This window comes from Canis lupus, chromosome 27, assembly GCF_003254725.2.
Source record: "Canis lupus dingo isolate Sandy chromosome 27, ASM325472v2, whole genome shotgun sequence".
In the NCBI taxonomy this organism is placed as follows: Eukaryota; Metazoa; Chordata; class Mammalia; order Carnivora; family Canidae; genus Canis; species Canis lupus.
In genome coordinates this window covers 20001931-20016902 of record NC_064269.1, presented here as the reverse complement: position 1 = coordinate 20016902, position 14972 = coordinate 20001931, and the positions used below count along the sequence as shown (strand labels likewise).

The window sequence follows — 14972 nt, the reverse complement described above, 5'->3', positions numbered from 1 at the left end:
TTATTTTATCAAAGTTTCTGCAATTGAAGCCATGTCTTTTTGAAAGTCTGGGGATGGAGGTACTGTATTACCTTCCTAGGCTTCTAAAACAAAATATTACAAAGTGGGTGGCTTAAAACAACAGAAACTTACTGTCTGACAGTTTGAGGCTAGAAGTCCAAAACCAAGGTTTCAGTAGGGCCATGCTCCCTCTGAAACCTGTAGAGGATTCCTTCCTTGCCTCTTCCAAGCTTGTGGTGGTTTGCTGGCAACCTGGTGCTCCTTGGTTTGTAGCTGCGTTGATCCTGTCTCTGCCTTCATTACCACGTGCTGTTCTGCTTGTATTTCATGGCTGCTTTAGGATGTCACATGGGACTAGGAGCCCACCCTTCTTGAGTGAGATCACACCATAATTAGTTACAGCTGCAACAAATCTACTTGCCAAGGAAAGTCAATTCCTTGGTACCAGGGGGTTAGGACTTCATCTTTTTCTGGAGGGAACACAACTCAACCAATAATAAATACTAAATCTTCTTCTAGAACTTTTTAATTGATGTTATTTTCTACATAATGCCATTTGGCGAGAGGGGACCCATTACATGAAAGGAGGTCTGCTTTGAGTTGTATATTTCCCCCAGCTCTCCACCTCCTCATCAGGGAGTATCTTTTTGTAATCATAAATCTTTTTTTTTTTTAAGATTTTATTTATTTATTCATGAGACACACAGAAAGGCAGAAGGAGAAGTTGGTGCCTTGTGATGAGACTGATGCGAAACTCGATCCCAGGACCCCAGGATCACGCCAAAGGCAGATGCTCAACCACTGAGCCACCCAGGTGCCCCCTATAATCATAAATCTAAAAGAATAGAATAGATTAGTCCCCTACTGTTAATCATGCTTTGATTTCTAGTTAATTAATTTTTATTTATATTTTTAATGAAAAACAAGGCATTTTTCTTAGCTAAGTGCATGAGTTAGCAGGTTTCCATGATATTTGTGAAGTTAGTGCTATCGGTGTATAGTGTCCCACACAGAATGATTTCTGCCACCCTCGAATACCTGGAAGGTACTCGCCAATTGGAATTCTTTTGAAAGCACCAGATATTGACTCTAGCTAATTAAAAAAAGAAAAGAAAGAAAAAGAAGATGGAAAAAATACTAAAAATATACAGGTTGGCTCAATATTTAAAAGGAAATCAAAGAAGCTATGGGAACTGTGGCATCCATGGCAACTGGGACCTCCAGAACGATCTCCTCAGGGCTCTGCCCAGGAGATAAAGGCATTCTAGTTGACTTCTGGCCCCACGTCATCTGCTCACCATGGAAATTCAACAAGTGAGCGTCCTGACCGTCCAGCTAGAGAGGCCTGCCCACCCCAAGACAGGGCAGGGCACCTTGATGGCAAGTCCCACCAAGACTGTGCCCAGGGTGGGAAGGTGATTCTTCAGAACAAAACCAACAATCTGTGGAGTCAGGGTGGCACTGCTCCCATCCTAGGAACCATCTGACACATTTGTTGTATGTTTTGGAGTATACCAGCCATGGTAAATCTCTAGTTCTGTGGAGGCACTAGATAGAGGCCTGTTCCATAACTACTTTAAAAAAATGAGGGACGCCTGGCTCAGTGGTTGAGCGTCTGCCTTTGGCTCAGGGAATGATCCCAGGATCCGAGATTGAGTCCCATAGCGGGCTCTCTGTGGGGAATCTGCTTCTCCCTCTGTCCCTGCCTCTCTGTCTCTGTGTCTCTCATGAACAAATAAATAAAATCTTAAAAAAAAAAAAAAAAAAAAGAAAGAAAATTAAACATCCAGTGGCAGGGATCTAGGATGTTATATATCATAACAATCAATGGTTCCTGATTTATTCAGTTTTCTTATCTGACTAGCCAATCAGGATAAGGAACAGATAAGGAGTATTCATTAACCCTGTTTATTATTATTGTCATTACCTGAATATTCTGTAGCCCAAACTCTGACAATCTTCTGAGACTTTAACAGGGAACGCACTCTCTTTAAGCAAAAGCACTCAATTGTGAGAGAACATTCTGACCTTTTTCTCATCTGTGTGGTGCCCACAGCAATGCCATCTACTTTTACTACCTTAGTCTGGGCTGCGTTATGACTTTCACAGGTCCTTGGCACTTTTGCATTCACGTGCCTCCTTTTCCACAAAAGATATTAAAAATTACATTTTTTGATTATGTTGGTGTAGACAAATAGATGGAGTCATTATTATATATTTATGTTTTTCTTCTGATATTAAAAGAAATTACAAGTAAAACATTTTTATCCGCCTCTAAAAGCCCTGTGACACTGAGCCCAGTCTGCATCCCAGGAAAGTCAGCCCTGTGCTCACTTGGTCTGAGACATGCCTGCCTCAGCCCTGCTCTGTGAAGGATCCAGAACCCACACCCAAAGGCCTCTTTCCGAGAAGTCTGAGCTCAGGCAGCCTGAATGCAAATAGCAGTTCCGCTCTCACTAGCTGGTGACCTGGCCTCAACCCCACAGTCCTCAATGTCCTCATTTGTGGGACGCAGGTAATGATACCAGGTGTCTCATTGATTTCTTACCAAGATCACCTGAGAAAACATAAACACTTCCCGCAGGATCTCACATATGGTAGATACTCTGTGTACGACAGCTGCGCCTATTTCTTGTAACCACTCTTCCTAGATTGTGAGAGTAATAACCTCACCGAAGGGGCCCCTGGAGGAAATCTGGTTGATTATTTGAGGATTTGACCCCTTCCATGACCGGACACAACTGCAGAAGGGGATTTAATGAGGATCCAGGTGGATCGATCATATGCAGTCAATACCATTACTCCAAAACAGCTCCTACAAAAGGAGGACCTTGAAATCTTACATTTTGAAATGATGCTGGAGTGCAGAGAGCTGAAGTAGTGAATGAGAGACTGTGTTTGCCAGGATTGTCAGGCACCATTGTTGGGTTCCAGGTTCAGCTAAGGACGTCAAGCTGTCTTGTCACAGAGTAGCCAGTGCTCCTGGTACAAATTTCTATTACAGAGAGTGGGGTGCATTTTCTGGCCAGCTCCAGGCTCTGGGCTCCCGGCTAGTGGCTAAATGTCCAGCCCTTTCGCTGTGGCACATTCCCGCACGGCGATTCTGTGCTACTAAAATTGAAAGAAAAAGCCTTGGCCTGCGGTGTTTTCTCAGTTCTGTTTTCAGAGAGGTGAATAGGTATTTTCTAGCAGCGCTGAGGTTTATTTGTTCTGAAGCCTCTTCTGCGCTCTTGTGGGCCTCAAACTTCACTAGTCTTCAGAGGCAGCTTTGTAAAGAGGGACTTTAATGTCACATCCTCCTGGGTTTGGTGCATTGCTTCAAATGTTTCCCATCACAGTGCCTGCCCAGAGGACTCTGTAAAGCATGGTGATTACTGTTTCTCTGGCACTCTTCTGTTTCCTTCTGAGGTTTGTAAGGTGAGTCAGGCCCTACTCTTTAAGTTGCTGGGGTGAATCTTGCTGAGAGGGCTGGGATGAAACGGCAGCTGTCAGGGATGCCGCTCAAGGGAAACCCCTGCACCATAACCACCGTCTGTTTAGGTCCGGACCCATCCAACACACAGAAAAGCTCATGTGAAGAAAAAGTTAGTGTTGAGAAAGAAAACTGGGGAAAATTATCCTAGACTCAGGTTTGTCTGCATGCAACAGAAACCCTAAAATAACTGTAAGGTGAAGGTTCTTTTTCTCTGATGAAACAGAAGCCCACAGGCACCTGGGTGGCTCAGTGGTTGAGCATCTGCCTTTGGCTCAGGTCATGGTCCTGGGATCGAGTCTCGCATCCCAGCTCCAATAGGAAGCCTGCTTCTCCCTCTGCCTTTGTCTCTGCCTCTCTCTGTGTGTCTCTCATAATAAATAAATAAAATCTTTAAAAAACAAACAAACAAACCCAGAAGTCTGGAGGCAGGCAGCTTAGAGCTGTGACAGCCAGGGGTGTGATGGTGCTGGCTCATCCCAGCTTTTGAGAACCAATTGTTAGCAAGCATCCATCTCTACTCAACTCTAAGTTCAAGGAAGTCACTTCGGCAACAGAAAACTGGCCATCGTGTAGTATTTATATCACAGAAATCGGCAAATGCCACAAATCAGGGTTTTGCCCTTCAGAGAGCCTGGGGTTTAACATGTAACAGCACACCACTGGGTATAGTTCTGTAGAGGGCTAGGGACCCAGGGTCCTTCTATCCTACTGCTCCACCATCCTTGCATGTGGTTCCAATTTTTATGGTCCAAGTTGCTGCAAAAGTTCCAGACATTAAATTATACATTTCAGCTAGCAAAGAAGGAATAAAAAACAAGGGAACATGTATATCTCTATATATTGGGCGGCAATAGTATTTTTTAAAAATTTTTTTTAGGATTTTCATTTATTCATGAGAGGCACACAGAGAGAAAGAGAGACAGAGACACAGGCAGAGGGAGAAGTAGGCTCCATGCAGGGAGCTGGATGCGGGACTCGATCCCAGGTCTCCAGATCACGCCCTGGGCCGAAGGCAGACGCTAAACCGCTGAGCCACCCAGGGATCCCCCCAGCGGTAGTATTTTTAAAGAGGTTTCTGGAAAGATGTATACAACACTTTTTTGGTCAGTACATAGCTGTGCCTAGTGTAGGGGAGGCTGGGAAATGTAGGCTTTATTTGGGGATCCATCTGTCAAGCTTAGAGGTAGAGGTCTGTGGTAGAGCTCTAAGATGCTCCAGTGCTCTTCACCCTGTATAATCTCCTCTGCTTGAGTGTAGGTGGATCTTGCAGATATGACACCACTCCTGTGATTATGTTATGTTTCAAATTAAACAGCTTAAGATAGCGAGATTATCCAGGTAGGCCTGACTTCTAAATCAGGTCTAGAGGGCAGAGATGGAGGAAGTTAGAGATTAGCAGCAAGAGAAAGACTCAACCTGTCATTGCTGGCTTGAAGATGGGGGCGGAGGTGATCAAAGGGCTCTGAGGCAAGGAATGCAGGCAGATCTAGGAGCTGAAAGGGGCCCCCCACAAAGAGCAAGGAAATGGGGATCTCTGTCCTATAGCCATGAGGTCTTGAATTCTGACAAAAACAAAAATGCTGAGCTTGGACATGGGTTTTTCTCTAGAGCCTCCAGAGCTTGCCCAGCCTGGCTGATGCCTCGATTTTAGCCCTGTGACATCCCGAGCAGTGAACCCAGACACTACCAGAAATCTGACCTACATAACTGTGAGTTGGTTAACGGGGGCTATTTTAAGCTGCTAAATTTGTGGTAAATTGTTATACAACAAACAAAAACACATTTGGATCTATATGGAAAACACAATAGGATCTATTACTATGGAAGAAAGGAAAAATAGGTTTTGGAGTATGCAACTTGCAGTACTTGACTCATAAATACACTAAAACCACAAAACATGTTGAATGTGTTAGAAGCAGAGCCTAGTGAGACCCAAGTCCTTACAGGCATCTGTGGCCTGTAAGATTAGGTTCTTGCAAAACTTTATTTTTTTTTATTTTTATTTTTTAAATAAAATATTTTTTAAAAAGTTTTATTTATTTATTCATGAGAGACACAGAGAGAGAGGCAGAGACATAGAGGGAGAAGCAGGCTTCATGCAGGGAGCCCGATGTGGGACTCAATCCCTGGACTCCAGGATCACACCCTGGGCCGAAGGCAGGTGCTAAACCACTGAACCACCCAGGCATTCCTTTGCAAAACTTTAATATGGAGAACACTAGTGTCTCTCACAATTGGGGTCCTTGGCTGGACCATATCCCCTGAGCCCCTGCGTCCTTTTTTTTTTTTCTTTAAAGATTTTATTTATTCATGAGAGACACAGAGACAGAGACATAGGCAGAGGTAGAAGCAGGCTCCCCTCAGGGATCCCGAAGTGGGACTCGATCCCTAGACCTGGGATCACGCCCTAAGCAGAAGGCAGACACTCAACCGCTGAGCCACCCAAGTGTGCCCTGCTTCCTTTCCTGCTCTGGAAATCTTTGTCCTATCAGCTGGAGGTCTATAGTCCAGTAGCTTTTCAAGCTGTCTTTCTGCTAATCCAAGTTGTTTTAGTGTGGAGGGAGCCACTCCAGGAGAAGACACTCTGCCCCCTCATCCAGTTGTGCAAGAGAGGAGGATGGAGGGACGCATTTTCCTGATAATGACAAAGGATTGAGGCTCAGCAGAAAGGTCTGAGCAGATAGAGGGTAAATTGTAATTGGGATGATTTTTAAAGCAGTTGGATTAATCTGGGAGTTCTTGTGTATGTGGTTGCCTTTCCAGAAGAATCACAAATATGACACCAAAATCCTTGGTGAATAAGAATAATAATGAAAAAATTAATATAGATATTCTTAGAGGTGGGGTGAGAAAGAACAGCATACCATACAATGAACTGTGAAATTTTGACCATTGTCTTTAATGTCGCCTCTGCCAGAGTATGACATGGCAGTCCCGTGTCTTGATTTCACCTGTCCCCTTCTAATCTCCCCACTTCCCCAGTCTCTCTTCTCTTTCCCAGCTTCTTACCTCTTCTTCAATGGGTACTCCATACCCTAACATGACTCAATTAGTCTTTCCCTCTGATGTTTCCAGTAACTCCACACATTGCCTGGTCAGAACCAAAGTAATCGCATGGCCAGGCCCAAGAACTCCCTTGAAAGGTTAGAAAAGCAAGAAGCTGTGAAAGGTTTACTGCGATATATTCATGCCCATCACATTAGGAATCTACAGCCATCTTTCAGTGCACAGAGTGTAGGTATGTGAATACCTGGGTACCTGACATTGGGCATATATCTCAGGACCTTGGACTCAAGTATGTGGTGTCCTAGTATGTGCCAGCTGTTCTTCGGGGTGTCAGACATTCAGTAATAGTCCCAAAAAGAATAGCACTGTCCCTTGGGGATACTCTCTTGGAGGTGGGGGTGGGAGTAAAAATTGTGAACAATGCTATAAGGTAAAAGAAGACCATGCAATGAAAGTGAATAATATGAAGGAAATCAACCTTTTTAGGAAGGGACACTGAAGCAGAGGGATGAGAAGGAGCCAGCCAGGAAAAGACACTCTGTTACCCAACAGATGGAACAGCATGCTGAAGGCCTGGAGGAAGGTAGGGCCTTGGTGAATTAGGGGAGCGGAAAGGACAAAGCAGGCTTTGGCTTAATAAGCAGGTGTGGGGAACAGACAGGGCTCTAGGTCACACTGAAATAGAATAAGCTCTTTAAAATTGGTGTTTAGATGTGAGTTTTAAAAATATGCATGATCCTGGGGCTGCTATGACAAAGTACTGCAAACTGTACGGCTCAAAACAACAAAAACTAATTTTGTCTCAGTTCTGTAGGCTAAAAAGTCTCAAATCAAGGTCTCGACAGGGCCATGTTTTCTCTGCACCTCTGGATAGAATCCTTCTATGCCAATTCCAGCCTCTGGTTGTGGCCTGTAATCCTTGGCATTCCTTAGCTTGCAGCTGTGATGCTCCAACTGCATTCATCCTCATATGGCGTTCTCTCTCATAATGACACCAGTTCTGTTGGACTAAGGGCCCATACTGCTCTAGTATGACTGCTCTAGTATTTTAACTGATTACATCTACAGTGACTCCATTTCCATAGAAGATTGTAGTCAGAGATACTGATGGTTCCATCTGCAGCATAGCTTTTTGGGGGATGTAGTTCAATCCATAACAACTGGTGAGGAAATAGCATATTCTACTGTGCAAGGAAGGAATTGACTTATTTTTCTTAGATACTTAACTATTACAAGCTGTCAGTGTCTTAAGTTCTAGCATATTTTGTGCTACCTTGAATATGGTAAATTACTACTCATGTGGATTTGTTGCAAGTAGAGTTGACACTTGAACAACAGGGGTTTGAACTGTCTGGGTCCACTTATACACAGATTTTTTTTTTTTACAGTACAACCCTGTAAATGTATATTCTTCCTTATTTTTTAATAGCCATTTCTTTTCTCTAGCCTACTGTACTATAAGAATATACTATATAATATGTATAACATATGGAATATATGTTAATTGACTGCTTACGTTATTGGTAAGGCTTCCAGTCAGCAGGAAGCTGTTAGTAGCTGAGTTTTTGGGGAGTCAAAAGTTAGAATACTTTTTTTTACTGTATGAAATTGGAGGAAGGTCAGTGCCATCAACCCCACATTATTGAAGGGTCAACTGTATATTATAATCATGACTGCCACTGGAATACAAACTAAATAGAAAGCTACCTCTTAACAGAAGCTTTCAGTCTAATTCAGGATGTTTTTGACTGTAAGAGAAAACTCAAAATTAACTGGCATAAACAATAAAAGGGATTCTTAGATAGAAGATAAATGAAAACTCTGAGCATGTGATGCACAATTGATTGAAGTGCAGTGAAGTGGAGGCAGGAAGATCAACGAGCAAGCTTTGAGGTGATACAAGAGGTTCTAAAGTCCTGAAACAGGAAGGTAGTAGAGTATATGGATGCTTTTTGGAGACATTACGAGGGAGGATCTCTAGCATTTGATGAGGGGTGACAGGAGAATCAATGGTTATTTCAAGATGTTTATTCTGAAAGATGAAAAGTACTGCAATGCTACTAACAGAGAAGAAGGGCTTGGGAGGAAAGCTGGTTTATGGGACAGAGAGAGAAGAAATAATGAGTTTCAGCCACTTTGACTTTAGAATAACAGTAGACTATCAACAGAGAGCTGGATAAATGTAGCTAGAGAGAAGAGTATCAGGTCAAGAAGTAAACCTCAGTGACACCCATGGTTACAGGAGAGGTTGAAAGAAACAAGGATGGTGCAGTGTCAAAGTCAATAAAGGGATTTCCAAGGGGAGTGATGTTAAGGAAGATGGAATTCATGATCTCTTATTTAAGTTTCAGGCCTAGAGATTAAGCATAAGGAAGATAATGAAACATGGAAGTAGGTTTAAAAAAATGGTCTATGTACAAAAGAAATGAAATCAAACATGACTGGTATTGTAAGAGCTGTTGGTTACCTCCACCATAAATATTCCCCAATTCTCTCTTGATATGTTAATTATCTATTGCTGTGTAACAAATTGCCAAAAACTTAATGATTTAAAGCAACACACGTTTATTATCCTACAGTTTCTGTGGATCAGAAGTCTGGGTATAACTTAATTGGGTCCTTTCTTTAGGGTCTCACAGAGCTGGTGTCAAGGTGTTATCTGGGCTACATTCATATCTGGAGACTTGACTGGGGAAGAGGCCACTTCTGAGGTCAATCAGGTTGTTAGCAAAATTTATTTCCTATGATTTTAGGACTGACATCCTGTCTTGTTACTGGTTCAACTCAGAGACTATCCTCAGCTCCTTGCATGTGGGTCTCCCAACATGGCCACTTATTTCTTCAAAGCTAGTTCAGGGGAGAGAGTCTCTAGAAAGAGTCTTAGCAAGACAGAATCATGTATGATGTAGTATAATCACAGAGCCAATATTCCATCACTTTCCATATTTTATTGGCTGGAAGCAAGTCACAGCCTTGCCCACACTGAAGGAGAAGGAATTACATAACAGTGTGAAAACCAGAAGGTGGGGATCTTTGGGGGTTACCTCAGATTCTTCCACAATTTTGTTTGAGATCTTCATGTGTCTAGTTCTAGGTCATGGTTGTTCTAAGCTAACTGTGATATTGTTTCCTGCTTTCCCAATCTCTCTTGCTATGAGAAGGGGTCATATAAATTGTGTATGACAATGACAACTAAGTACAAGTCTCTTTGGAGGGTTTGGGAAATCTTTTGTGCTCTCCTAACAAATGAAAAGGCACACAGTTGGCATCACTCTTGCCCCTTTTTAAGTCTCAAATGTATATGTGATAACTGGAACTATAGCAGCGCAGGACCAAGAGCAAGGGCCCAAGAGACTCATAGAAATTATAGCCTTAGGACTGATGAGCTGCTGAACTCACACTAGTAAAACCTATAGCTGGACTTCTTGGTATATCAGAATACCATTCAGTTTCATTTGTTTAAGCCACTGTAGCATGTTCTGTCTTACTTGCAGCCCAAAGCATTCTACAATTGGCCATGATTTTTCTGCCCTCAGTTCTGAGTAATTATGTGTCTGACTAACATAGACCATTTTGAGGATATCCACTGGGCCTAGGATCTCTGCTCTCTGAGCATCTTGGCATATGAAAATGACCAGCGTGGCTCTAGTCATACCTGCTTGAACCAGGAATGCACTCTTGACCAAAACTGGGCCAGTCTGATTCTCTTTTGCGTTTAAACTAAGAGACACAAGAATAGACTGTTGGGAGTTGAGTCACATTAATTCCAGGGCTTTGAAATAAAGGTCTGAACTTCTGCAACTTTTTTGTTTGTTTGTTTGTTTGTTTGTTTTTTATAATAAATTTATTTTTTTATTGGTGTTCAATTTGCCAACATACAGAATAACACCCAGTGCTCATCCCGTCAAGTGCCCCCTCAGTGCCCGTCACCCATTCACCCCCATCCCCTGCCCTCCTCCCCTTCCCCCACCCCTAGTTCGTTTCCCAGAGTTAGGAGTCTTTATGTTCTGTCTCCCTTTCTGATATTTCCCACACATTTCTTCTCCCTTCCCTTCTATTCCCTTTCACTATTATTTATATTCCCCAAATGAATGAGAACATATAATGTTTGTCCTTCTCCGATTGACTTACTTCACTCAGCATAATACCCTCCAGTTCCATCCACGTTGAAGCAAATGGTGGGTATTTGTCATTTCTAATGGCTGAGGAATATTCCATCTGCAACTGAGTTCCTGGAAGTAAGTTCCAGCCCTTCCTAAGGCCTGACTGTTCAGTTTTTCATTGGATTCCATGAAAGACATTTGTATCCTCATTGTCATTTCTCTGCTTGGGCCAGATAGATTCTATATGTATAAGGAGTTTCAGCTGGGAAACGTGGTATACTGAGCCCTTCACAATTTGATGTTTGCCTCTTTCTTGAACCACATTTCCTTCACTCATTCTCAGTTCCAGCATTATCTTCTCAGCAAATTCTTCCTTGAATCCAACAGGGAAGAGAGTTGGTATCTCTCTGTGACACCTATATCACTTACTATTATCTGACTTAGAAAGTAGAGATTGTGTCTCTTTCATTTTTGTGTTTCCAGAATATAGCACAGTCTTGCACTTAATACATACTCAGTACTATTTCCTGGGATGAATAAAGACAGAGATAGGAGTTTCTGACGAATGTAACAGAACAAACATAACCACAAGAGAGCTGAAGTACATGGGATTCTTTGCTCCTGAAAGGCATATCTTATTCAGTTTAGCACAGTATTAGATACATAGTAGGCATTTAATAAAAGTTTGAAGAACTGAACTGCACTGTGCTTTGTATTTTAGAGACTGCTGAGTGTCCCTAGGGGGCTGGAGCATGAGAGCTGTGCAGCAGTGATTGTGTAGGTGGTGGATGAGGGGCATAGTGGAGATGAGATGAAAAATGTAGACTAGGGCCATACTATGGAAGGCTTTGCACACAAGGCTAGGGTTCTTGCATTTATTTTATTTTATTTTTTAAAATATTTCATTCATTTATTCATGAGAGACACACACAGAGAGGCAGAGACACAGGCAGAGGGAGAAGAAGGCTCCCCACAAGGAGCCCGATGCAGGACTTGATCTCCGGACCCAGGATCACGCCCTGAGTGGAAGGCAGACACTCAACCTCTGAGCCACCCAGGTGTCCCTTGCATTTATTTTATATGCAAAAAGGAAATACGAAAGAATTTCAATCACAGATGTAATTGGAGCAAGGGATAGGCAGACTAAATATTAGCTTCTAAATACTTCAGAAAACACATGACAAGTGACTGAACTAGGCTGGCAGCAGTAGAAATAGAAAAGAGCACTGGCTGTCAAGAGCTTATTGTGAAATTTTCAAAAATTTTATGAACCAGATGTTAAACTTTTAGTAGTTTTAAATTGACTATAGTGGGAAGATTTGCATCATAGAAATTGGCAAACCCTACAAATTAGGGCTTAAAAAAAATCTCATTTCTTTTCGAAGTCATTTTACCAGCACATCATTGAGAAAGACTTCAGAGAGATGTTTGGGTAGACTTGACAGGCCTTGATAATTAGTTAAGGTACCTGTCGGGTTGAAAAGTTGTTAAAGATCATTTTGACATTCTTATCTGAAGTTGTGACTCTGGGTGACTGGGAGGATAAGGATGTTGTTAGCAATAGTGGGGATGACAAAGGGAGACCAAATTTTGGGGGAAAGATGATGAATGTGATTCGCTGCATGTACCTGGGACATAACAAAACAGATGTGGCTCATCCAAAAAAAAAGAAATGGAAGTCTGTATTCAGTGCTCAGATCTGTCAGACCTGGAGTGTAGACTTGGAACCAGTTGCATAGAAATGCTGAGTATCAGAATGAGAGAATACTGGGGACACCCTACATTTAATTAATTAAGGGGCAGGCAGGAGAAGAGGGCATTGAAGGGGATCGAGAAGTCAAGGTCCTTCTGCCCACAGAACAGAGGCACATCCTCCTTTTTAAATCTTCGTTCTAGAGTTTCTGCTGGACATTTGCTTGGTCTTTTGTTCTCCTTTGGATCCTAAGTTCTGTAGAAATTGCCTGTACCAGTGGCCTCAACTCTATTAGACTCAGCACTTCTAATTGCACTGTATTTTGTAATATTGCCTTTACTACTCTGAGATGCAGTTTATAAAGAATATAGCCCCCCACAGACTTCATTAAAAATCAATATGATGCCCTATTGGTAAGAGAAAGAGGAAAGGAAAATTATTTATAATTAACGTTTATCGGGATCCCTGGGTGGCGCAGCGGTTTGGCGCCTGCCTTTGGCCCAGGGCGCGATCCTGGAGACCCGGGATCGAATCCCACATCAGGCTCCCGGTGCATGGAGCCTGCTTCTCCCTCTGCCTGTGTCTCTGCCTCTCTCTCTCTCTCTGTAACTATCATAAATAAATAAAAATTAAAAAAAAATTAAAAAAAAAATTAACGTTTATCAATATGTAAGTGTTGGGGCACAACTCCACTAAAAGAGACAGTGAAGCAGTCAGAAAATTCTACCTACTAACAATCACTACCCATGAGGCAGCTGCAAATGCAGATTGTTAAAGGGTGTGGTACCAGTGACCCAGAAACCTGTGATGGCCTTTGTAGTGGGGACATTAATTTCCATAACCATAAGTAACTCTGGGCAAAATTTTGATTGGAGAGAAAGGACAGTCTTCTCTTGATTTACACAGTAGATGTATTCCTGAAAAGTTCATTGTATAACTGAATTATTATGCAAAAAGTAGTGATGCCTACCTGTAAAATAAATTTAGATTCTAGGTAAGAAAATTATACACAGGATTTTCCCCTGCGAATGTCTTTGGATCGCAGAAAGGTTTCATAGGATGCTGGACAATTAGTTGTATAAGACTGTTCCATTTATTGCGAAATATCTAGTGTTGGAACTAGTATGCACTAAGCGTAGGGATGAGAGTGACTTAAACACCCTGCCAGTTTCCAAAATGTCCTCTGTGGGGCAATACTGTCTCCGTCGACAGTCCTTGGTCCAGCTCAGCAGTTTTGGTGATAAAAAGGTGGAGATAAGGTCGCACTAACTATGGTGTGTAGACACCTCCCATTTCTGGGGAATTTGGAGCAGATGGGATCTGAGAATCAGCCTGGCAAGAGGATAGACAAAGGCTCGTTAGTTGGAAGGTGGGTTGCTCCTTCAAAAGTGAAGAGCTTTTGGTAGAGACCTTGAGGACTTGAGTTTAAAAACAGTCTTACAAAGAAAATCATAACAATGCAAGCTTAATGTAAACGCCATCTCTTCTCCCTCACAGAGTCCAGAAGACAGCAAAAGCTTTTACTGCAGATGTCTCTCATCCTCTTATTTTCTTCTCCTTCCTTTAACAAGATTTGAGAACATCAAAAAAAAAAAAAAAACAACAACCCTATATTAACACTAATTCCTGTCATTAACTTTTTAAGATGTACATCAAATGGGTTCCAGAGAGATGTTATCTCAACAAGGATTTGAGACCCCCCACCACCCTCCCCAGGCTTCTGGCCCTACTGTAAAGGAAGGGCTGGAAAGAGTTGCACAATCCCCTTACACTTCACCCCCTTATCACTCACCCTTACTACCCATGAATTTTCTTGTGTCTGCTGCAGTTCAGAGCTGTCAGCCCCAACTCAGCAGCAGCTTGGGAGAGAGGGCAGTGGGAGCTGGGTGACAGCAGCTGTAACCTCTTGCAAATCACCTCCTTCTTGGAGTCTTAATTTCACAAGCACATACTTCCACGGCTACTAAAAACACACATTGCTTCTTGGCATCTAAAGAATGCGTTTTAGTACTCCTTGGTTTTAACTAAGTATCTCAAATATTAAAGCAGTTTGCTGATGTTGCTGATGAGACAGTGCCCACGTGCTTGAGGAGCTCCACAGTTTCCACGCTTATAGTTCACATTTCCCACATTTCCAAATTCAAGCATTCGAGAACAAGCAGGAGATGTTCGCCGGAACAAATGCTATTCATGATATGTGACCATTTATGAATAGTTCCTGCTTCATTTAGTTATGGGTTAATCTGAAAGGGGAGACGATGGAATAACATTGGATAGGTATCTTTGAGAGGTAAATTGCTGACGTGTACTATTTTGTCCATAGAATCAGCTGTTTGAGAAAAATAATTCTTGTTTTCTATTATTAGTGTTATTCTTTCCTTTGCATTGGGACAAGGAAATTTACTTTATCCCCAAGACCAAAAAAAAAAAAAAAAGTCCTACCTCTACTCCTTACTACTCACTATAGGTAAGTGTGATTCGTCTTAATGTACTAAGCACATTTCATCAGTGGCCCCACTTGACTGCCAAATTGGCACTCCATTGTCACTTGTCAACTTCTTCTGTCCTTGCAACCCTGTGTCCTTGCAATCTTGCATCACTCCTAATACCTAACTCCTTAATCGTGTGATCATCTTCCTCATTGGATGTGTTGCCAAGGGTAGCCCTTCTCAAACATTAATGTGCATCTAATTCA

General features: G+C 42.2%; 1 protein-coding gene across 1 annotated transcript in view; it reads left to right on the top strand.

The window, feature by feature from the left end:
• Positions 1-10282, top strand: part of KLHL42 (kelch like family member 42) — a 34588-nt gene extending 24306 nt beyond the window's left edge. Inside the window, exons 4-5 of the transcript XR_007406421.1 lie at positions 5084-5184; positions 6968-10282. The gene's annotated coding sequence lies outside the window, so the exon portion shown is untranslated. The remainder of the gene's footprint in view (positions 1-5083; positions 5185-6967) is intronic.
• The last annotated feature ends 4690 nt before the right edge of the window (positions 10283-14972 follow it).